At 40.7% G+C, this 25,816-nt stretch overlaps 1 long non-coding RNA gene across 1 annotated transcript; it reads right to left on the reverse strand.

Moving 5' to 3' along the window:
* Positions 1-943: 943 nt before the first annotated feature.
* LOC121824779 (uncharacterized) lies at positions 944-25,591 on the reverse strand. The gene is made up of 6 exons (XR_006066759.2): positions 25,314-25,591; positions 24,832-24,923; positions 16,829-17,033; positions 15,387-15,540; positions 2,414-2,491; positions 944-1,464 (listed from the first exon to the last, which is right to left on the reverse strand). It is a non-coding gene; the product is annotated as an uncharacterized LOC121824779 (long non-coding RNA).
* Between the last annotated feature and the right edge of the window lie 225 nt (positions 25,592-25,816).

Below are 25,816 nucleotides of genomic sequence, written 5' to 3' on the forward strand. Positions count from 1 at the left end.
TGTCTGTGCACATTTAGAAGTTGCTGTATTTCACTCAACATACAACATACCTTTACAATACTATGCTACCTTCAGTCTATGAACACATTAGTAATATTTCATTTATTAAAGATCATGTTTTATTTACATACCTTGTTTACATTTAAATGAAGGCTCAAATAAAACTGAAGGAGGTAAAGCTAAGAACAGTGGAAGAAATATGACAGCTGAAGAGCATGATAAAAGGAAACAAGAGTTATCACTGTTGTTGCTGAATAGACACGAGGAGCCATCCCTGGATACTTAGGCATGGGAGTCGGAATTGTTCTCAGCACCACTGGGTAGATACACATGCTCCTATATATAAGAAGGCATATAACCTGTGCAAACTCCCTGAATACTTTAAATTATCTCTAGATTACTTTTAATATCCCATTTAATGCAAATGCAGTGCAAACTATTGCTATACTGATTTGTTTGTAAAAAAAATATTATACAGTACAATTTTTAAAAAATATTTTTCATTTGAGATTGGGTGGATCTGAAGATGCAAAAGCTAGGGATATGGAAACCTGCAAGTATATAAGTAGACTGATAGAAAGATGATAGATAGATAGATAGATAGATAGATAGATAGATAGATAGATAGATAGACAGATAGATCTCCAGAATCAGGAAAATTATTCACATATAGAATAGGAAGACATTTAATTAAATTATAAAATTTTCACCACTGAAAGGAGATGTTAGGTAGCCAGAAAGATATATTGATAGATAAATAGAAAGAATATAGATAGATTGATAGAGAGAGATAAATTGATAGAGAGAGAAATGAGAGATGGGCTACCAGAATTATAAGGTTTATTCAAATGCAGTATAGGGAAGCATTTAATTAAATTATAAAACTATTTTACTGCTGGAAGAGTACATAATCTACCTTCAACTTAAAATACACACATATATTCAAGTGAACTTCACCTTTATTCCAATTTTTTAAACAGCTTGAAGACCTTGACTCATCTCCAAGTTAAATAAGTGTTGTGATCCGTATGATTCTGAACAAAACATTTTGTGAGAGGACAGATGGCCAATATTTATAGGTTGTTTCAGAGGGCAGAGGAACAGATACCACTGGTTCAGAATTTTACAAAACAAAAAGAAGATAAAAGAAAACACATTGAGATTTCACCCTGTATCCTGAGAGATACACCAAAAAATACTCAGTGGACTAGCTCAACCTCTTGTCTCACAGAAGCCAGAGCTGTGCAGCAGCTTACAAAGAGAGCCAGAAATAGAGACTGGCTGAGCTAACGTCTGCTGGAATGCTGCATTAAGTCCCTGTGATGCTGTGCTAAGTCCACGTGATGTAGTGCAGGAGAGAGGAATGAAGACCTGGGTCGGGGAGGGAGGAAGAGGAGAGGTAAGTGGAGGAAGAGCATGTGTACTCATGGCAGTTCATCCAGCATCCAGTGTTTGTCCTGACACCTGGAATAAAACACAGGCAGTTTGAAACATGAAAGCAGTCTCTTTTAAATTCTTATGCAAAAGTACCTCCTCCAGAGTATTTAACAGTGTTAATAACTAATCTATATATTGCTTTTCACTGTCAAATTTGTATAATTATATAATTTAATTTCGATATAGCATGTAACCATTGACCTATCAGTGCTGGAAATACAGCCCTTCCATCATATTATGTACATTATTGACTGTTACAGATGCCATATATTGTCTTGCCCTGTGAGCAGTATTGTATTACTATAAACATTCTTGGCTTCTGTTCTAAGAAAGGCATAAGTTACATACTAACAATTTGCTTCAGTTGTTGCTTTGAAGATATATCAGAAGGAAAGTACTCAGTCTAAAATGAATTATTCATCACAATGGAAGACCCCATGTACCTAGTAATTATGCAATTTTCTAGTCTGGCAGGTAGAAACCGACACTATCCATGGCCTTGTGTGATTGATGGCTAGGCTCTGTTTCCTCCCGTCTTACTGTCTGCTCCTTTCTTGGGTGGTTGCTTACCTGAGTACAGTGACCAAGACTCCCCTGAATACCTAATGGATGCCTTCTGAATATCTGCCGAGCTCCTTCTGTGCACAGGATTCTCCCATGCAGCATTCTGCCCAGAAGTCTTAGTAATTTTACTTTCTGAGCACGTGGCTCAAGCTCTGAAACTTAGGGTCAGCCCTAGGCACTGCCTTCATTCATGATTTGGGAGCTTTCTCAGGACTGACACAGTGCAGGCATGTGACCCACTGACCTGGAACCCCTCTCCAGTGTCTGTCAAAGTGCAGACATGTGGCTCACCTGGTTCATTTTCTTATTTTTCAGGAACAATCTGCCTCATCCCTAGATGTCCAATATCTTGAACATCACTGTTTCATATATGTTGTACTTTCTGTTGTTCAGGCCAAAAAGTAAATCTTACCTCTTGTAATTTGCCCTTCATTGAAAATGTCAATTTCTCTTAATGCTTTTTAATGTTGGAAGCACGTTTACATTAGACCTACGGGAATAAAAAGGAAAAAAGGCAAAGAAACAGACAAACGTCAATAAGGTGATGCTTTGGAGAGTCCTAGGGTGGTGCAAAGACTCAGGAATTAGGAAAGCAGAAGGAGAGAGCACGTTATGAACATTTCTGAGTAAACACAGACAAAGGTTGTTCCTTTGGCAGGACCAATCCCACAGCACTAGCAGCCTTGAGTGGCCACAGTACATGTTACATAAAGCTGGCCTGCCTTAAGATGCATAAGCCAACCTTTATTTAGAATTAATTTTTGATCCTTTGACCTTTTATGCGCTCTTAGCTTCAAAATGTCAAAATGCTTCAAAAGTTTCATTGAAATGATGTCATTCTTCATCATCAGGGTGTTCTATACTGTGTCTTTTCCTGGAGATTGACAACTATGTATGTTTGAACTCTTATTAACTGCCTTATATTTCTTATGAAGTATTAATTGAGGAGATTTAGCCGTGATTAAATTTACAATTATAGCACATCTCAATAAATATCATTCCCCCACACCTAAACATCAATTCAGTTTTAGAACTGACCTCAGAAAAGTACTTACATCTGTAAGAAAATATGTCCAGTTCTTTGGCTCTTTATCCCCTGCCTCCACTCTGCTCCTGCTCACTTCCAGGCTTTGCCTTGGGAGACCGGAGCAAGCAGATGAACTCCCGGAAGCAATGGCACGTATCAGTTACTGTCCTACTGTCCAATCGGCCAGGCAATGTGGTCTTACTGCACTGGGGCACTGAAGCCTCTCAAAACTTAAGACAGGGCCAGTGAGACGGCACTGTGGGTAAAGTCACTGCTACCATGCCTGAGATGGACACCAGGGACCCACATGGTGGAAGGAGAGAACCAACTCCTGTACTACATGTTGTCCTCTGACCACAGCATAGGCACACCCACACACATGCACAGGCATGTTTACACATGCAGATAAGTAAATAATGTAATACAAATTTTAATACCATTGTAGATAAAATTTAAAAACCATTGTAGGATGCTAAGATGACTTATATAATGTGCTCTAGCTGCCTGTTGTACTGACACAAGTGGGTGGCATGTGACCAAGTTTCCAAGCTTTGAACATCCATGACAGGAAATAAAGGAATTACCCTATACAACAGAATTCAGATCATTGGGGCACTGAAAAAGTTAAGCACCAGAGGTCTTTCTTAGAGCTTTGCCTCTGAAAACTACAGCTGAAACAGATGAAAAGCTCAGTAAGAACTTGTCAGGTGTGTCTGTGGCTCTGCAATACCACTTGATGTACGGACTCAACATAATCTTTGCAGCACTCACGGAAGGGTCCTACAGTCCACACTTCACAGTGAGGACACCGAGACTCCAGCTGCATGGCAGAGTTCTTATCTGGTTCAGGCCCAGTTAAAGGCTGTTTTCTTTCTCTCACTTGCTGCTTTTAAATACACAGTAGGTATTTCGAAAATAGACACACAAAGAATTCAAATGGCATAAACTAAAGCTGCTCTCTTACCCCTCCCCAGACACAGGATTGGCTGCCACTTCACGATTTTGTGTGGACTTGGAGAGATGTTCTACCATCTACTCTAAAACACTTGGTTCTTTTCTGCTCTGTTGGGTATTTACCTCATTTATTTTAATAAGCTGTTAGGTGTACAAAATTCAGGATTGGTATGCTTTCTTAAGGAAGGATATCCTGACCACTAAGCAATGTCTCTTTATCTCTAATAACCTTTCTTATTATAAAATCCAACTGCCTGACATTGAAAAGGGCTTTGGTTTTCTTATAATACGTGTTCACATTGTATGCCCTCCTTCTTCCTTCAGTTTTTAACTTATCTGAATCTTCATATTTAAAATAGACTTCCTGTGGATGAAATATACTTGGATCTTGGTGTGTTTTTTATGCCTTCTGATAATATTTATTTTTTATTCGATGTGTTTAGACAAATCTCATTTAAAGTGAGTTTTTTTAATATAATAGCATCTAAATCTATTTTCTAGTTGTTAGGTTGTTGGTTTCTTTTTTATCGACACTGTAAGTCATGTGTTAAATCCTTAATCGCTAATGTGATGCTACTTTAAGGCAATGAGTATCTAGGAAGGAATAATTGAGGTTCTATGATGTCTTGAGAATGAGGCCCTCCTAGTGAGATCAGTATCGTTACAAGAAGAGACACCAAAGAAATATCTCCTCTCCTCTTCCTCTCCTCTCTCCTTCTTTCCTCTTTTCTCTCTTCCCTTCCTTTCCTTCTCCCTCTCTCTCCCTCTCCCATTCCCCAGCCTCTCTTCCTGTCTCTCTCTCTCCCTGGCATAGGAGACAGCGTTGACTAAGGAAGAGAGCCCTTGATATGGCCCAGCCACACTGGCCCTTGACCTCAGACATCCATCCAAAGAACTGTAAGAAATGTACTTGAAACACCCACTGGGAGACCTGTTTCTGAAGACAAACTTTGGAGGATCAGTAGATTTGGGGGAGAGGGGAGATGGGGGGTCTGAGAGAAAAGAGGGGAAAGAGAGGAGCCTGTGGTCAGGATGTTTTGTATGAGAGAAGAATGAGGAAAAAAAGGCACCCAGTCTACATGCCTTGTTAAGGTGCTCTCCTGGGCCTTCCCTGAACTGGAGTAAGACAGGACTCTCCTTACCATTGCTTGATCTTCCCTGGGTATCTACGATAGAATCTGAAAGGGTTCTTGAGGACACTGCTGGAGACACAGATCTCATCAGCATCTCATTCTCACAGGCACACAGACATAGCCTGTATTAGTCATTCAAATTGCCTTTGAAGTGTTCCTTCCAGAAGTTTCTCTAAAGGTAGGCAAGCCATAGTTGGAAGTCCGGATGCACCCATTGACCCAAATTCTGGGAGAAACAGAATTTTAGGTACAAAAAAAATTAATTTTTAATTTTCTCCTTTTTTTATGTGGGAGGAAGGGACCAAAGATTTGCAGTAACTTCCAAGCTTTGTGCAGGTCAGAGCTAAAACCAAATGTTTCTCTCACTCTCGTTATTTTAAAGGGTAATTTCTCTTCAGATAGACAGTGGATACAGCTTTTTAAAAAGATAGCTTCTTGTCTTTCTGCTGACTAGGGCAATAGTATGTGTGTGAAATTTACTTCGGGTATATGCACATTGTTTTAAAAATATAAAAAGGTGAGTTAGTAGAATTTGAGTTAATAGAATTGAATTTTCATTTGTCCCAAGAATCTTATTATCTGTATGTTTGATACTAACCCAGGCATGAAATTCTAAGAAAGCTATGCTGTATAATTTGACTTGTAATTTTGCTTTTATTGGAAGAGTTCAGAAAGTTAACCTGGGATGTACTGCAAATAGTTATAAAGTGATCCTGTTTCCTCACCCATAATTTCCCTTGAGTGTGCATCTTGTTATTGATTTGCTCCCAAAATACTTTTGTTCTCCAAACACTGTGATCCTATAATGTATTAAAAAGAAACTATTCCTAAGCACATAGAACATTATGGATGCAATCAGGCTTGATGGTGACAGACACTAGAGACTGTTGGCAGGGCCAAATGGAGGGCCAAGATGACACAACATGTTAAGATGCTGTTGTTGTCATTTTTATTTTCTTCTCTCCTTTTTCATTTTTTTTTTGTGGTAACTCGCATTTCTTAAAGTAGAGTTACTAATAACCTGAGGCAAGGATTGCTGAAATCTATAAAACTGACATTGCTCATGAGAGCTTTGAACCATTACAAAACCACATACATAAATGCAGGTTGGTTACATCTCTTAATTAAGACATACATTAGAAAAGGTATCATTCCTGACTGGAAAGCTGGTCTGTCTCTTGGAAGTGCATTTTTGAGTGAATTTTTCAAATGGACTACAGATTGTTGTTTCATTTATGTAATATTGATTAAATAATCATTCTAAAATGTAGTTACTTAAGCCATAATACTTTGTTATTTCCTAAGACCCTGTGGGTTTACTGTTTAATACTCCACTTGCCGAGTCTTATGTGGCTGCATTCATCTACCGAGGGCCTGGGAGACAGCTCAAGATGGCAGGATTGCCAGTCCGGAGCTGTCCTCCTCTGCGTCAGGCCATTTGAAGGAAGCATCACAAGAGCAGAGGCATAGAGGGATGAGCTTTGAGTAGGCATCTATTGTCATGGTTTGCTGATACACCATTGGCCAGAAATACAACCAATCTCCGAGCGAAACAAGAGAGAGAAAATCGGTAGCTAGAAAATAGGAGGTTGGGGCTGAAGAGAAGGCTCAGAGGTTAAGAACACTGACTGGGACTGGCTGCTCTTCTAGAGGTCCTGAGTTCAATTCCCAGCAACCACATGGTGGCTCACAACCATCTATAATGAGATCTGGTGCCCTCTTCTGCTGGGCAGGGATACATGCAGAAAGAACATTGTATACATAATACACAAATAAATCTATAAAAAAAATTAAAAAAGAGAAAATAGGAGATTTTATTTTTGTTGGGAAACAATATTATAAAAATGTATCCAAATCTGGCTTTGACTGTATAGCTCTTTAGTTTTTTGAGCATAAAATTTTAGTGGGTAGCCATTCCAGCTTGGATCTGGAAGTTCCAACCCCCATTGAGACTCTGGCAACTGTCACGCCTACGAGGCAGGGCGAGGGGAGGCGCCTGGGGACCCGAGAGCTGGATGGGCCAGCGCGATCTCGGTGCACGCTCTGTGCCGGGATGCTGATCCGTGAAGGTGGATTGTGCAGAGCTCCGGAGAACACAGCTGGACTGCGTTACACCTTTCCCAGACCCTGCGACCTACCCATTACTTAATTTGTGAGTTACGCCATTAAATAAATATCCTTTTAACTACGTGGAGTGGCCAAAATAATTTCTCCAATATAAAATATATCCCCTTCTTGCCAAGAGCGCCACAACTTACCTAGTCATTGCATAAAGTAAATCTGGAACGTAGCGATCTTAGGAGGTGCTTGCTGATGCAAGTGAGGCCTCCAGTCTCTCAAGCACAACTACGTGAGAGCAGCTTTTTAAAAAGGTGGGTCTCTGAACTAGAGTTATTTTCACCCCACACCCAACATATCTACACTAGAAATATGGGTAGAAGATAATGTCAATGAGACACACCCAAAGAGACTAAAACAAGGGCAGAGAACAGTCAGTGGCCCACAGGAACAGTACAGTTTGTAAAAGGACATGTTGAAACACAGGACTCTGAAGACAGGGGACCTCCCTGAAAGAGACCAGTTCTATATCTGCTAATGCTTGTTTTTCTTGGCTTCATCTGGGATTTTAACCATTTTCATATATGACATCATTTTTATCACCAATTTGGATAACGTTTCCTGAATCTTTATCATTGGTGGTTATTTCTACAGAGAATCCTCCTGTTTCAACATTTTTCTTTCCCCCTTGTGACATTTCAGTTATTAAATGCTTAATCTAACCACAGTCACATCTTCATGTGTTCCCTGGTGGAGGAGCAGTTTCCACTTGAAACTCAAGAGTAATAGAGCTGAAGCAAGTGACCCAGGTTGAGCTGAGAAGAGAGGGGTATGCTCCAGATGGTCTGTCAGCTCCTCAGAATCTTTGGTGTGGGAGATAAGTGGGTAGATTTTACTTCAGGGAAAGAGCTATTGATGTTTTCTGGCTAGATAAATGGAAATTGAATATCAAGCAAAAAGAAAAGTTCTTTGCTGGAAAATATGGTGGAGGGGACAAAGTGTGTTGGAGGATTATACAGAAATTGCATTACAAAATATTACCTGTTGAAGAATATTATCTTAAGATGTGTAGCATTTGTTTATGCTGTAGAATATTTGTTTAATGATGCAAAGATGTGTTGCATTCCTTTATGTTGTATTTCTTTAATCCAGTGAAGTTGTGTTACTTTGCCTATCTGAAACACCTGATTGGTCTAGTAAGGAGCTAAATGGCCAATAGTGAGGTAGGAAAAAGAATAGGTGGGGCTATCAGGCAGAGGGAATAAATGGGAGAAAAAAAGAGAGAAAAGAGATCAAAGAGTGAGAAAAGTAGAGTCCAGCCACCTAGTTACACAGCCAGACACGGAATAAGAAGGAAAGAAAAGATATATAGAAATAGAGGAAGGTAAAAGCCCAGAGGCAAAAGGTAGATGGGATAAGTTAAGAAAAGCTGGGTAAAAATTAGCCAAGCTAAGGCCAGGCATTTATAAGAAATAATAAGCCTCTGTGCATTATATTTGGGAGCTGGGTGGTGGGCTTCCCAAATGAATAAAAAGTAACAACCAACTACACTTATCAGCTTTTATATTTTCAATCCAGTATCACCTATGAGCAATTCCTCCCAAATGGGATAGCTCAGCATAGTATCCTATCATGTAGTTTTTATCAGTACTCAGCCAGAAAGAAAAAGAAGAAAAGATAAAGAAGTAATGCATATTTAGAATGGTTTTCTTTTACCGTCTTAATAAGTTTTATAATAGCTTAGTATACAAAAACATTCATGGGTCTTTCTCATTCACAGTTACTCTTAAACACATATCCTAAGAGTGTCCTGGAATTATTACACAGTCATATGCCTCTACCATGGATAACTTGGATATTTTAGCTGGTAAAATAGTAGAGGAAATGTACTATATAAGCTAGCTACTATAGTTTAGACCTGGAATACCACAAAGGCGTGTGTGTTGGGCACTTGGTCACCAGGGTGTAGCCTTTTGGGAGGTGGTAAACCTTCAGGAAGTAGGAGGTAGAGAGCAAAGGGAGGGTGTTATGCCACTGGAGGTTTATAACTAAGGGAGTTTGAGATCCATGGCTCCTTCTTGTCCTCTCTCTCTTGGTTCCCAAATGCCACAGATGTGTGTTTTGCTCCATGATATGTTCTTCACCATGGTGCTCTGCCTCAGTTGGCCCAATGGTCAGCTGACTATGGATGAAACAATGGGCCCAAACAAACCTTTCCCTACAGATCATTTACCTGGGATATTTTTGTTTTCATGACAGAAGCCTACCTCACTCATGAGCTGTTACTAATTCCCAAGTAGTTCTGCTAATTAAAAAACAGAGAGGCAAATGAGTGTCTTGTAGGAGCCAGATCTAGTAGAAAGGTCTGTTGTAGAATATTATTTTAAGGTGTGTTACTTTTGTTTATGTTGTATTTGTTTAACTCTGTGAAGCTGTGTTACTGTGCCTGTCTAAAACACCTGATGGTCTAATAAAGAACTGAGCAGCCAATAGCAAGGCAGGTAGGAGAGAGAGGTGGGGCTGGCAGACAGAGAGAATATACAGAAGGAGAAATCTGGGAAGAGGAAGAAGGAAAGAGATGAAGGAGTGAAGAAAGAAGTAGCCAGGGAAAGAGGAGGATTCCAGGGGCCAGCCACCCAGCTACACAGCAAGCCATAGAGCAAGAAACAAAGAAAAGTATACAGGAACAGAAAAGGAAAAGCCCAGAGACAAAAAAATAGATAGAAAAATCTAAGTTAAGAAAAGCTGGCTAGGAACAAGGTAAGCTAAGGCTGGGCATTTATAAGTAAGAATAAGCTTCTGTGTGTGATTTATTTGGGACCTGGGTGGCAGGCCCCCCAAAAAGAGCAAAAATAACCAACAACAAAAGTCAGTCAGCTTTTCTTCCCTCAAATGAAAATGATGATTTTTTTTGCCACCACATTCACTAAAACCAAGACTTTCTTAACCAGATGATGATATTCAAGTTCAAAAACTCAAAACAAGCGACAACAAAAACCATACTTGAAATTGGACAGGGCAAAAGTGCTGCACAAACTCTCCCTGAGTGTGTCCTTTCGTAACTTTGTGGCCTTTGGCAAAATACTTAAAAGCACAGAGCTGCAAATTTTACAGATTTAAAACAGAAAGCGAGATGATCACAAACTCTTCATCAATTAGTGCTTTGTGGAAGATAAAGTGAACTGAGACACATAAAAGCATTTTTATAAAGCCTTGAACCTGGACAAAAAAAACACGTTTTTGTTTGAATACCTAGCATGAGAAAGATAAAAGGTTATTTCATGGCCATGGTGCATGATTACAAAAAAAAGCCTCTGTACTTTAAAATATTCAGTTATTTTTAAGGATCAACATTGCCGTGGGCATGAATATATATCTGACATTGAATCATTGAAGTAGTAAACAAACCAGAAATGCACAGCCTAAGAAAAGCTGATAAAATGACATTAGGTGATGCTTCCTACACCATCTGATCCCAGCTTCCTTCTGTCCTTCCTGGCTCTGTACTTTACAAATTTAGAGTTTTTAAGCCACTGGGAAAAAAAATACATGTATCCCGAATAGAAATGCTGAAAGAGTAATATATACTTTTACCAGGTCCAGTAACAATCTCCCTTAAGGGACATCTGCAGTCAAGTGAGCAGTTAACCCATTAAAGCTTGGTTTGCTCTGTGCTAAGAAAGGTGTGCTAAACCTGTGAGTAAGGAGGCTCTCCCTTTGGACTTTACGACGGGTGCTCACACACCTGACTGGTTTTATCTTTTAGTTGGGCTCTTTAAAACGAGCAGAGAAAGCAAGAAATCATTGGCTTAAGGATAGAAAACATGGAGAGTCCCATAAAAGAAATTTCATCTTGTTGACTATTCATATTACTGCAAATGTAGGCATGAGACAGAGACACAAGTGTTCTTGCTTACTTAGCAATGTCCTATTTTCCATAGCTATTCTTAAAGACTGAATAAGAATACCTCTTTATGCCATTCTCCTTCAAGAGTCTAAAAATAGTGGGTGAAAGTAATATGATAGTTATAATATAAAAATAACTACCATTTACTGAACGCCTACTCCTAGAACAGGCAGAGTGTGTGTGTGTGTGTGTGTGTGTGTGTGTGTGTGTGTGTGTGTGTGTGTGTGTAAGCAGTGTGTACATGTGTGTGTATGTGTGTATGTGTATAGATATTATGTGCATGAGTGTGTATGTGTGTAGGCAGTATATATGTATGTGTGTGTAGGTACTTTGTGTGCATGTATATGTATGTGTAAGCAATGTGTACCTGTGTGTATGTATTTAGGAAACATGTATGTATGTATGTGTGTGTATAGGCAATTTGTGTCCATATATGTGTATAAGTAGTATGTGTGCTTGCATATGCATATGTGTGTATACATGCAGGTAATGTGTGTATACTTACATGCAGTATTCATTTTACATTCTTGCTTAAGATATCATAATTCTCACTACAGATAATAAAACAAATTTTCAGATAGGCTACCACTACCAAGTACCAAACAGCCAAAAACGTACACAAAAGTGACTCAATCTTCTAGAAAAAGAAATGTGTTAGTCAGGTAGTGGAGTGGTTGGGGTAAATACCACTTTATTTAGCTTTCTTGATGTCTGAGGAAATATGAAGTTTTTAAAATATGAAGTTTAACTATTGACATTGAATGTCTATTCATAACCTTTACCTTCTGAGACAATAGCAGCAGTTCATTAATCATCTTTGGGGAAAATATGGGGGCTGAGAAGGAAGAAAGAAACAGAAAAGGAGGAGAGAAAGAGAAGGAAAAACATGAAGTTAAGCATATTTGAATTTTCTTCATTATTTTAGAATATCAGGTCATGATTTTGCCCATTAATTTTAGCTGTCATTGAATAAGATCTCAAACAATTTAGGAGATGTTGATGTGAAATTCTGATTCATTATTTGAGACTCTTTCAGACAAAAGAGAAAGAAATCCCAAATCAGACTAGCCATTTAAGACAGCAGAGAAAGATTCATTTGGCTCATATAATTGGTCTCGAGGAGCTGGCTGACTTTGACCGTAGCCAGCTCTGGAAACTCAGATGACCAAAGTTTCCCTCATTCTGCCTTCTTTGTGTACTTTCCTCGGTGACAGCTTAAGTCCAAAGCATTTCTCTTCCTTCTTCTGAGAAGGTGCTCACCAGTCCCACCAAACTCAGGCCTCCCCTCATAGCTAGCATTCCAGATTGGCACCACACACCACATTCCACAGTGTCCATATCAATCTGCCAAGTGGATGCTGTGTTTATTTGGATCACATGTTAATAATTGGGCAAATCTGTGTTCAGGAGGAGAGAATACTCTGATTAGCCAATTCAATCAGGTCATCCCCTCCCCATGTGGAAAATAACAATGTGGTCAGCATCCTCATGTGTCATCTAAAATAAGGATGTGGAACACAGAAAAATAAACAGCAGGTATCCACTGAACTTGCCTAGATATTTTCACTACGTCCTAACAACTTCCCTTGCTATCTGTCTCTTACCAATGCAGACTTCTGGGAAAAATAAAAACAGAATTGAAATAGAGTGTTTCCTGGTTATATTTAGATTTTGAAGTTGGTTTTACCCTTTATGACTCCCAGAAAAAAGCAAATGGGATCTTTAGTTATCTTTGCATTTGAGTGATGGTGGTGGTAGATGAGTGAGCTTCCTATTTTACCCTTCCTTCTTCAGCCCAATGAGACACTAACTGGTTAAGGTGCTCAACCACTTTCTTATAGTTTGGGACAGTTCTTTGGGGACCAGTCTTTTTCTTATCTGTATGATATATACAAAGGATTAGACAATAGCAAGCACATAGCACTAGGGTATAAAATAGTAACATTCGCCAAATCTAAAATCTGGACAAAAAGTTTGACCAAAACAAAATGCTGTCCTGATATCAGAGAATTTTGACTTGAAGAAAGCAGTGGACGTCATCAGATTTCATAGTTTATGGTAACTAAGGTATTGGCTCTTCATAGGATACCATGAAATATGGCCCTCCTTAGAAACTGGAGTGAAGATAACACTTTGGAGAACACAGCAAAACAAGAAATCACCCTTGAAGAGCTGACTCCTGGTATGCCAGAATTGTCTCTTACATAAAAGACTTTTCTCTCTATCAATGGAGAGCTTGTCAGGACAAACTATGGAGTCAAGATTAGAAATGAGAATGCTAGCCTTACTTTAGTCATCTGAGAAGCCTCTGAAGAAACAGGGCATTTGCATAGCACATCTGAGCCCTTGGGCCCTCAGTTGCTGAGATGATGACCATGTACCAGAACCAGGGCTTCAGAGTAGATGACAGTTGATGTGGAGACTCACAACTAGCCAGAGTGCAAAGGACAAGTGGTTGTGAAGTTCTCAGCCCCCAGTGGGAGCATGCAGGGCTCCAGGAACATCACAAAATAGAGTGAAGAAAGATTTTTCTAGGAGATAGAGATTGGGAAGAACTGTTATGAAAGAGTGTCTTCTAAAAATGACAGGACTATTGTTATCATGAACTCATAGCAGTTGGGGCTGCTTACACAAGATCTGCACTGGATGAATCTAGTTAGCACTCTAATGTTGATGGGAGAGGGGCTCAAAAAGTACTATGCCTAGCTGAGAGCTGTTGGCAATTGATGATTGCCAGGGGAGGGAAAGTCAATTTTTTTTTCAGGGATGTGGCCTTTCATAGGTTGTCCATGGTCCAGGGGATGACACCACACCTGTGAGTATAAAGACAGCATGAACTGAACCTGGTGAGAGATATATACATACATATGAATGACACTAAGTTGGGAGGGGTGGAGAGAGGTGGATAGACCTCTGAGGAGTTGGGGGAAGTAGGTAAACATTATCAAAATACACTGTAAATTCTCAAGGAATGAATACAAACACTGTACAAAAAATAATTGGGATTTTTTTTTTGAGGAAGGGTAGTGTATTACTTATTGTTCTACTGCTATGATGAATCACCAAGACCAAGGCAATATACAGAAGAAGGAGTTTATTTGGGTTTATGGTTCCAGAGGGTTAGAATCCATGATGGTGGAACAATGCTTAGGGCGTGGCAGGAGCTGAAGGCTCACATCTGGAATTGTAAGCACGAGGCTTTGTAAGAGCAAACTGACAAAAGTATGAGGCTTTGAAACCACAAAGTTGGCCCCAACCCTGCCCCCTGTCTCCACGGCATACTTCCTTCTACAAGCCCATAGCTACTAAAGCTATCCAAACAGTGCCACCAGCTGGGGACCAAGTATTCAAACATCTGAGCCATCCTCATGCAAACCACCAAAGAGAAGGCGTTGTTAACTGGGATGGCTGAGAAGTTTTTGATCAGCAATGATATTTGAGAAGTGACTGGAGGAACTAAGAGAATTTGCAGGCCTCCATCTGGGGAAAAATCAGTTCATGGTTTGAGCAACTACAGGAAGATGTGGGGAACTCGATGGAGGCCAGAATGAGAGGGGTGGGAAAACTGGGGGTCTTCTTCTGGAGCACGTGAGGGGAGAGGATGGACCGGTCCTGCAGACTCAAAGCTTCAGGATCTCCACAACACAGGGCAACAGCAGGATAACCCAGAGAAGTCCCAGTGAGGACCCAGTACCAATAGTGTAGCAGAAGCCAGAGGCCTTGAAATAGACCAATGACTCTTCACAATGAACACTTGCAAGAAAGATATATGGACAAAAGGGTTTACTGTGTGACTCACTGTGTCACACTACAACTTTCGTGACAAGATTGATTTTCCTCCCTTCTCTTCTTTTTTTCTCTTAAATTTTATTTTATTTTGATTTATATTGGGGGAGAGATTACAAGGCCAGAGGGTGGATATAAAAGGACAAGGAAACAAGTGGGATGAAGATACAGAAAATGAAAGACACAAAGAACGAATGAAAAGGAGGGGAAAAAAAGACACAAGATCAAAAGCAGAGATCAGCTGTGGGCTGCTGAAAGGATGATTTCAGAATGCAAGTGCAAGATGGTTGGCTTCATGGTCATTTCCTGGGAATGGCAGTGCTAGGAAATCATAATCTGGATGTATTTTGAAAGTCTACAAGAGAGTGTGTGTTGTGAAAGGCTGTGTGTATGTGTGAACTGTGCAGGAGAGAGCCCGAGATGCCAAGAAAGACCTTATCGATGTCAATATGAAAACAAAACAACACAAAAAACCCAGCTCTGCCTTTTAGTGGCCATGCTTGCTCCATAAACATTTTACCTTCTGGTTTCCTCCAGGATGAAAGTGGCCTTGGATGGTTCTGACCATGTGGACCTTAGTGAACCTGTTGATTGAGATGTTGCTTCCTCAACATCTGGTACCCAGCAATCGCCAAACTGGTCGCCATTATCAGCCGTTTCTCTTTCTTTGATTCCTACTCAAGCCAAAAGCAGAATAAGATGTTACCCGTTACCAGGCTTGCTTCAGAGTAAGGTTAGGGTAAATGAAACATGCAGATTGTGCCCATTGCAAATCCGCTGTTCTTCTCATCTTCTTATACTTGAGTCCTTCTGAAAGAATACACTCTCAGCACAGATCGGTCTTCAGTGGTCCAGACATGGCCACTGTTTCTACTGTGGTGTAATTTCCCCAAAGCCAGCCACTTCTAAGGCACTTCTAGTGGATGACCTGTCCCTTGTGGATGTACCCTGACTTTACCAAGAATTCAAGTATTTCTATGTAATCAAATTATAGTAGCATCTAAAATTGGTCTCATTTAGACATTTGGGGGAGTTTAATCAACTGTATTACTTTATTTCTAGTAAACTAAGCTTCAGAGCATGGCTGTGCTCTTTAACATAAAAACCTGAAAGAATTTCATTTTCCTGAGGATTATTTGAAAAAGAACATTTTATATTGCATGTATGAAAATCACAGGAGCATCTACCATCTATTTAGCAATTACTACACCAGCTACCATATTAGCCATTATACGCTGTACAACCTCATTCAGTCCTCAGCGTGACCTTTAAAAGCCCTATTATGCCATCCTGGCAGGAGAAAGGCAGACCCCTGGAACTGCACATGCTTTGGTGGTGTTGTGTGACCAAATCCCAGAGAGATGTAAATAAACATCCACCCACTACAGACAGGACACTGATGACAGACCAGAGTAAGGGTAACACCATGAGAACCCAACTTGGTGAACCAATGAATTTTACTGGGGTTGTTCACAGGAATATGGGAGAGCTGTTGCTTATAGATTTGAGTCATTTCTATGAAGTTTTGAGTCATCTCTATGGCTCAAATACAGCTGCATCACCAAAACCGCTCTATAATATGGATGACGGTTCATGACTGCTGGAACCCTGGAGCGCCCTGCACAGCTTCCAGGCTGCTCAGTGGGTCTGAGCCCCTTCCACATGGCTCAGCGGGCCTCTGTCTTCCAGGCAGCTTAGTCGTCCTTGGTGTCTCCTAGGCAGCTCTGCTTATCTGAGAGTGCCTCTCCGCATTCCTTACTGCTTGCTTAAGCTGGTGGAGAGAAAGGCCTGCGCAGCTGGTCCCTTGCAGGGACCTCCTGAAGCTTTTGAATTGCTTACTTCCTGACTCCTAAGGAGCCTCCCTTTAGAACATTCCTTTCCTTCTAATGTGGAACTTTTTCTCTCAGAGGAAAAGGTTGCTACCGACCACCGACCACCCCACCCTTAGTGGCGCAAACTCACGGAGGCAGACTTCTTCTCTCCTCCCTCAGACCTTGTTTCCATTTGTTGGCGTGTTTAGTGGAGACGCGGCTTGCTCGTTTCCTTCGGCTTTATTTTGTCCCCTGCTCACTACTGTGTAAATGATGGGGCTTGTTTAACTTCCACTGTATTTATTTTTGCTTCCTGTTTACTGATCCACTCTTTGTCCTCTGGTGACTTCAGAACCCTGGGAGTGGAAAGGACTCAAAAGTGACCACAATTCTTAAGTATATTCTGCAGCACACAGTGCTTACGGGTGGCCATCACAAAAAAAAAAAAAAAAAAAAAAAAAAAAAAAAAAAAAAAAAAAAAAATCCCCTGGGCCAAATCAAGACTTAAGGTAAAAAATATTTTGACCTTTTCTAAAATTATTTTTATTATTAGAAATTTTCTACTCATTTTACATACCAACCGCAGACCTCCCTCTCCTCCCTCCTTCTCCCGGCCCCCAGGCTTCCCCCCTAACCAAACCCCCATTCCCACCTCCTCCAAGGCAAGGTCTCCTCTGGGGAGTCAGCAGAGTCTGGTACATTCAGTTGAGGCAGGTCCAAGGCCCTGCCCCTGCACCAAGGCTGCACAAGGTGTCCCACCATAGGCACTGGGCTCCAAAAAGCCCGCTTATGCACCGCACCAGGGATGGATCCCGGTCCCACTGCCTGGGGGCCCCCTAAACAGTTTAAGCTGAAAAATTGTCTTGCCTGTCCAGAGGGCCTAGTCCAGTACCATGGGGGCTCCTCAGCTATTGGTTCACAGTTCATGAGTTTCCACTAGTTTGGCTGGCTGTCTCTGTATGTTTTCCCATCATGATCTTGATGCCCCTTGCTCATAGAATCCCCCCTCTCTCTCATTGATTGGACTCCTGAAGCTCGGCCTGGTACCCGGCCGTGGATCTCTGCATCTGCTTCCATCAGTTACCGGATGAGGGCTCTATGATGACAGTTGGTGTATTCACTAATCTGATTACTGGAGAAGACCAGTTCAGGCACCCTCTCGATTATTGCTAGTAGTCTAAGGTGGGGCCATCCTTGTGGATTCCTGGGAACTTCCCTAGTACCCTGTTTCTCCCTATTCCCATGATGTCTTCATTTATCATGGTATCTCTTTTCTCGCTCTCCCACTCTGTCGCTGTTCCAGCTGGAACCTCAATATTTTGACCTTTATTGAAAATAACTCCTAACCCTTTGAAACTAGCTCTAGTGAGCAAACTGCAGGAAGGACAGTGGGGACATTATGAAAAACAAAATCATTTGCTTGCTTTTCCCGGAGGGCTCAGAAAAGGAGGCCCCTCCCCCATGAAAATGAGGTTATTGAGATACAAAAGAATCTCCTTGTTCATCAGTGCTCAGTACTGAAAATCTTTGCACTCCAAGGAAAAGATTTTTCTCAAAAAGAGTAAAGTGCCGTTCGTTGGGGATAATGAATCAAGCGCTGGCTTTGGAATCTGAATGAAAAAGCTGCTGATGCAGAATATGGGCAGCTTCTGGACCATGAGTTGAAATGTGAGCACGCAGAGCCTCCATTAGGGTGCTGAGCTGCCTGCCCATTTGCTTTCTCACTCACCCAACCCACAGGTAAGTCCCAGCCCCAGGAGAGCCATGCTGTCCATTCAGATGAAGGAGAAGCAGGAAAATGACATGTGAAAGGCAGAGAGCTTCATCTCACTATAGCCCCATTTCCCAGGGCTGGAGCTGAAGTAGTCTCTGAGCCAAATGCTAATTTTCTAATCATTAGAACTTAATCATTAGAAAGGTTAATTAATATCTGGAAGGGTTCTTTGCTTCTTCAAAAGAAATATCCACCATTATTTTTTATTGTATCTAGTGTCAACTGTTTTAAACTTATGCCTGATTACCAAAAACTATGAAAAATAACTTTATGAAACAGTTAAACACTGAAGTCTTCATTAAAATCTCTTAAAACATTTAAACAATAATTAAAAATCTACCATGATTATTTCTTTTGAATATTCTTAAACTACAAAATTGAGAGGCAAAATCTATACAGACAAGTGAAAATAATATTTATTTCTATATTTACACTTACTTTGCAAACATAAAGACCCTGGGTTGCTTTACTCGATGTCTTCGTTGTTTGATATTTCCCCTTATTTTGTTTGACATTTTTGACCTACCCTGCTTTCCATCCTCCCTGAACTCCTCAGGTTGTTCATGCTCCAAGATTTGGCAACCAACCAGTCAGTCTGGGCTGAGAAGTCCTACTGCCTCTTCCAAACTGAAAGGGCTATAAACTGCCAGGCAGGCTATCTGAATGCTTTGTTTTTTATTATCTCTTTATCTGGACTTTATAATTGAAGTCACAATAAGTTTTAAATTTCATGCTTTCTTCTCAATTTCTTACAGCGGGGAATCTTCTCTCTGTTTTACTATTTAAAACTTAGCATGTTCACTCAAAGTCAACTCAGCCTGCTCTGTAGAGCTGGCTTGTTAAGTTATCAAAAGCTCAAATATGCTTTATTATAATTATATTATTAGAAATACTCCTATGGTTTCCCCTCCTAGAAGACAACACACAGCGCTTGCTCAGTTGTTGACTCCTGTGTCTTGTTAGATTGCCTTACTTCTACCAGCAAGGATGCTTTTCCTCTTCTACTTGGTAGTTGTGTGAACCACCACTTCTGATCCATGTGAGATAACAATTGACCTGGAAGTTCAGCATACCTAAACATACCAAAAGTTCATAGCCACTTCTTATATTTCCCAAGTCTATTTGCTTCACTCACACACACAAAAAAAGGAAGCACATCACCTCCTATATGATTATAAATTCATAACAAAACCATTATATCTACATATATGTAGAAATATATGTCTTTATATAGTATATAGATATATAGATAGAGATATTCTCTCTACTAATCAAAACAGTAAAACAAAGCACATACCAATATTCTTTTCTTCTCTGTTAGAATTTTTTTCCTTTATATTGACTATTCTGAATTTTCATGGATTGGTCACTTATTTCTTTTCATTCTAATCAAATCATCAAGTTGGTCAAAAAAAAGTCTCATTAAGTGTCCTCATTTATTCTTTAGCCCTATGCTCAGCATCCTAAAATAAAAATAAAAATAAAAAATAAAGATTCCTTTCTTTCTGGAACTACAAGATGCTCGTTGCTCAGCCTGAGTTTTCTATCATCTAGGTCCAGGTTTGGAATCAACTGCTTTCCTAGGTACCTGGTGTTTCTCTATAAGAACAAAGAAACCCTAATGTGTTACAAGGATGTGTGACTTCAGTGGGCTCCTGTTGCTGGCCACTTTTGGTATTGGGAAGTATAGTCTTTATGTTTAAGATCTTAAATTCAATCTCCTGTTCCCAAAATGGTACCACAAGTCTTTGCATATTTCTTAAAGACTGACACTTCATTTCAGGAACTCCTATCTGAGCCAGCTCATACATCCAGGTCATGTGTGCAGTTGCTGGGGTATCACACTGCCAGCATCCCTCCCTGAACTGTATCTTACAATCTGATTGTTGTCCCTAGTACATTATCTGTTCAAAGGCTAAAGCCTCCAATCTTTCTATTGTTTCTTCTACCTTCTAAGTAAAGGAAGTATCTTTGTGGTAAGTCAAGAATGTTCAGAAATCCTGCTTTAAGCGTAATTGTATTTCTGACAGATAATTTGCAAATCTCTTCTGCACATCAAAGTTCCTGATCAGGGAAATGGCCACAGAGAGATAGTCTTGTCCCTCAAACAGGGCTTAAGAAGGTTGTAGTGGGACAGACTCTCGTTCACACTACCATTCCTAGAACAACATTCTGAAGGATCCCTCCATTGAACAGCAAAGCCTAAGCAAGCCACTTGCTAGATGCATGTCTAGAAGGTGACCATTCTTCTCTACACCTCTCTCCTGGAAGACTGTGTGGAAGTATGGAATACTAGCTGCCTCCTTAAATAGGACAAACCTACCTCCTCTGAATTGTACTCTGCTGTACAATTGGTACTCAAGTAGTTCCTGTAAGAAATAACCTGAGGTTGGGAGAGCCCGCCAGCACCCGATTGGACTAAGAGAGCCTTTATTCATTGACTGATGGAGGTGAATGCACTCCAGGAATCCAATTGAATGAAGAGAGGAGGGATTCCACAGAGAGGAGACCATGATGGGATGACATGCAGAGATGACCAGCCACACTGGTGGAGATCCATGAACTGTGGACTAAAGGCTGTGGAGCCCCCATGGGACTAGACTAGGCCCTCTGGATATAGGAGACAGGTGTTTAGTTCAAACTGCTGCATGGACAGGCTTTGGGAAGCCCCTTGCCTGAGGTGTGGCACCTTGAGCAGCCTTGGTGCGGTGGGGAGAGCCTGGACCTGCCTCAACTCGGTGTGCCAGGCTCTGCTGACTCCCCATGGGAGACCTTGATTTTGAGGATGTGGGGATTGATCGGGGGAGGCTTGGGGGGTAGGAAGAGGTGGGATCTGTGGGTAGTATGTAGGGTGAGTAGAAAATTTCTTAATTTTATATAATATATATAAAGAAATAACCTGAGGTTGGATATCATTCCTAAGACCTTACAGTGGTATCACTTTTACTTTTCAGTAGGAGGAAGAGACATTGAGAATCAAATGAAGACAGTTTAGGAAAGGCAGTGATGGCTAAGAACGCACAGTTTCACTCCTGAGTCCAGATTCTTAGCTTTACTTCCTTGGTTTTTGTCATTGTTGTTTTGTGTGTGTGTGTTTTTTTTCTCAGCCTTTTTCATGCCCTAATTTCACATTTATAGATTCAGCTCCCTGAATGGAATTTATTTTCCATTAACCTGGTCAATGGACATTCTATTTAGATACAAACCTAGCAACAGCAAACCCTTATTTTTATATTATAATTGATAGTCACCTAGGAACCACATGATACTTCAAATCTATGCCCATTAAGCTTATACATCAAACACTCAACTTCTCCTCTTGTTCACCTACAGCTTCCCTCTGGCCTCTTAGGCATGAAATCATTGTCAAATCCATTATCACACTACAGGCTTAGACTAATTGTGTGGATTCCATTTCTTGGGGTTGCTAGCTCTGAAAGGTTGCTGAACTCCTCAGCACCTGGCCACCAGCACACACAATCTTCCCAAGAGGATAGCTCAGTCTTGGTTTAAATTAACCATTTCCTACTACTCTGTAAGTAGGTACCTTTCAGCTCCAATGTCCCTTTCACCAGTAATACCGTGGTCAGATTGGACATTCTTGTTGATGTAGTCAGAGTGTGTGAATAGAACACAAAACATGTAAGCATACACACACATACCTGGATGCATGCACACATGCATATATGCATGCAGGCATACATACATGAAGTACACACATACATACATGCACACACATATGAGTCAACTTTTGGAAGACATAATTAGCATATGAAAAGGTGATGGGAAGTAAAAATAAAGGTATAACTCAAGGAAACATAAGGAAAGATACATACATGCATGAATACATGCTTATTACTACATATGTGTGTGTGTTTTCTTCCACATACTAAAAGTTGTCCTGAATATCACATTTTTAGAAATTTAATTTGAGCACATTGCAATTTTTACACATTCAAACTTTTCTTTTTACACATTCAACTTTTACAAGCAACTTTAACATTTGTGAAAACGTCTAGGTCTGCCTGATGGGAATTGACTTAGGGTTATTCAGGCCTTGAAGAAGCCTCAGGCTCCCCTCTCAAGCACATAAATTTACATCTCTCAGTCAACATTGCTCAGTGTTACTCTGTACAGATATTCACTAGGCTTTCAAAATTGAAACCATTTTAAGAGTCCTTTGAATCTCATTTTTTTTGTCTTAATTAATACTTCTTGTTCCTAAAATATACCTTAAATCCTCATATATAACAACAGCACTGAACTCCGTGATGATGAAAAATGAGACACCAAAGAATGATTTCTAGATGCCACAATGACATCTGAACGACATGGACAGAACAATCCCAGCCTGTGTTATAGAATTCCACTCTGTGTCGTCTTAATCCCTTCATTTTACTCCTAAGAAGTTTAGATGATTCTTTGTAGGAAATGATGGACATAGCTTTCAATTAATGAGAACATATTTCATTAATGAGCTCTAATTCTGGAATCCTTCACTAACCTCAGAATCAAATATAACTCCTGAATTAGTAGACAATGAAAAAGTGTGAAAATTATCAGTATCCATCTCATTTCTGAAATAATACTGGCTCCATCTGGTGGCCAAAGTAATAATTTCTAGTCTCATCTATGATTTAAAAAAAAATGCTTTCTTTAATAGAAAATGCCCAATTAGATAAAGATACTGAAGAATTTATAATATAAATTTAGTATAGAGAACATTAGCATTTCTACTTATGATGAGTCTTTTCCATGGAGAATATAAATAGTACTCTGGCTTTTTATTGCAATTTAAGAAGAGGCAAAACTCTAAGTATAAGAAACTTATGAGACTGCATAGTCATCTCAAAACATATTTAATATCTCTGCTATAAAAACACCCAAAAATCTTTTAATATTTTAATCTAATTATTGTAATTATAATCAACTTATTGAATATGTATTGCCGATAAAAAGGTAAAGCCCAACATAAGCTATTTAGTAACTGAAGAAGCCTATGGGATCAGTACTGTATTCTCATTGCTTCTCTAAAGTAAGAAACCCCAATGAATGAGTGCACTGTTCTTAGAGGGAGGGGAAACTCACTTCACTTAATGCTGTAGGTCTTCCCTAGAGTTCTGTGGAACCTGAAGCTTCAGGCTGAACCTTCTGGGCTGTGTCTGCCTGTTTCCACCTTTCCCAAGCCCAGCACTGGTGTTAGTGACCCAAGCAGCCATGTCAGGCTTTTAGCTGGTACTGGAAATTCACACTCAGGTCTGCATACTTGCCAGTGAACCATCTCTGCAAACTCAAAGTCATTCTCTCTAACAGTAATGTGGAAATAACGTCGTTGGATCATTACCAAAATGATTCTACAGAATAAATAACAACTGAAACTTGATTCCTGCCTCTAAAATCCACCCTGGTTGGTCATTTCTCACTTTCTTCCCTTATAGCTAGCTGGCCCAGCGATGTTTAGAAGAACAGTGCACACCCCAACTCCTGAGAGGTAGAGCTGTATGTTCATCCTCACCATCTCTACCAAAAAAGAAAAATAAAGAAAACAATGGTTATGAAGAAGGTGTGCACATGCCTAGCACCAAAATGAACATAAGCAGTGCTTCTATCCAGTTGTGTGTGTGTATGGAGTCTCAGTTATGAGATTACATGGTCGTTTTGCTTTAGGAAAACGGATCTAGGACTTTTAAAATATGTTTCTCTTCTATGAAGCTCTATGGGTACGAGCTGATGAAGACACTCACCGAGAGAAAAGGGTCTTGTCTCTGTTAGACCCGAGATAAAAAACCTTTCCATGACTGTGATTAAAACAAACTCTATTTAGAGGTGCACGCACGGGGGACTTCCCAAAGGACTGCCCCCCTCCCCAGAGCCCAAGTCAGGATTTCAGAAAGCAGCCCCTCGCTGGCTTTTGAGATCCATTTTATGGGGGAAGAGTTAGGATTAACAGACAACAGCTTTTGAGATAATTAGCTGTTCGAGTATCGGACTCTGGCTCAAGGCTGCCTGTGGGATAGATAAATGCAAGAACATACCACGTGATAGGGGAGTCATCACAGTTGTTGAGGGGCTTAGCAAGGCAAAAGGGGTGGGTGTACATCATGGGGTAACAAGTCTAGCCTAGGTTGAAAAACACGCAGGATAGTATTGGCCCAGGGAACAGAAACGTATTCTTGTAAGGTCTGGAGACTTCATGACAATGCATAACAACGTGGCTCCTGTTTTGATTTTGGTCTCCTGATCACAGGTCTCACACTCAGCAGCTTCCTGCTCCTTTCATTCCCAGCTTCTCCCAGACCTCCCTCCTGAAGTCCTGGCAGTACCGGTGTCCGGTGTCTGCTGTGCACAGTCCTTAGTAGTCCTCGGGCAGTAGCTCCTACCTGCAGTTCTCCACCCCTTCCAGATTCTTTGTGGCAGGAGGTCTCTAATTCCTATAGGATTGTGACATTGTGACATCTGCCACGTCCAGTTCCTGAAAGGCAAAGTGACAATGAGACTAGAAAGCTCTTTTTCCCCAGTATGTGTTTTTGTTGTGGGGTGCCTCCTGGGAGACACTTGTGTGACAAAACTTTTCCTGGGGAGATGCAACACACACACACACACACACACACACACACACACACACACACACACACACACACACACACACACATCTACTCATGCCAAATAGGGAGCCCATCATGGGACAAAGTGCAGAGGAGTTACAGGAGCAGAAACGACTCAACGACAGCTGCATCACCAATGCCCACCCCAGCACCAGTGACAGCTCACAGAAGCTGGGGAACCTGGAGCACACTGCACAGCCTGCAGGCAGCTCAGCAGGATGGAGAGGGTCCTTTCGGGGTGCCTCAGTTGGTCTAACCTGTTTCACGCAGCTCGGCTGGTTTCTGCTTCTTTCAGGCAGCTGGTCTGGTTCCAGAGCCTTCCTTGCATCTTGTCTTGTCTGCGTGGAACTCTCCGCTTTTATTACTTAATCTGACATGGAGGGACCTAGTGAATCTTGTCAGTTTCAGGGACTGCCTGGAGCTATTTTGAGCAGTTTACCTTCCTGTTTATGGAGCTTCCTTGCAGGGTAGAATGTTTCAGTTTCCGAGGACACTGTTAGACAACAGAGACCTCCTGAACAACTTTCCTTGGCTCTCTGAAAGGCGTTTCCCCAGGAAGTGCTGTTCTGTGACATCATAGTAACTTCTCTTTTATCCAATGAGCCAAGACGTGAAGTGAAGCCTTTCCAATGAAGCTGGGGGAGTACTGTCCCTTGAGCTTCCTAACTCAATCTCCGTGCGGTGAGACTGCTCCTCAGACTCTGCTTCTAGTCTTTAGGCTTTCTGATATTGACTGGCCACCCCTTGAATACTAACCTCT

This window comes from Peromyscus maniculatus, chromosome 21 (genome assembly GCF_049852395.1).
Source record: "Peromyscus maniculatus bairdii isolate BWxNUB_F1_BW_parent chromosome 21, HU_Pman_BW_mat_3.1, whole genome shotgun sequence".
Taxonomy (NCBI): domain Eukaryota; kingdom Metazoa; phylum Chordata; class Mammalia; order Rodentia; family Cricetidae; genus Peromyscus; species Peromyscus maniculatus.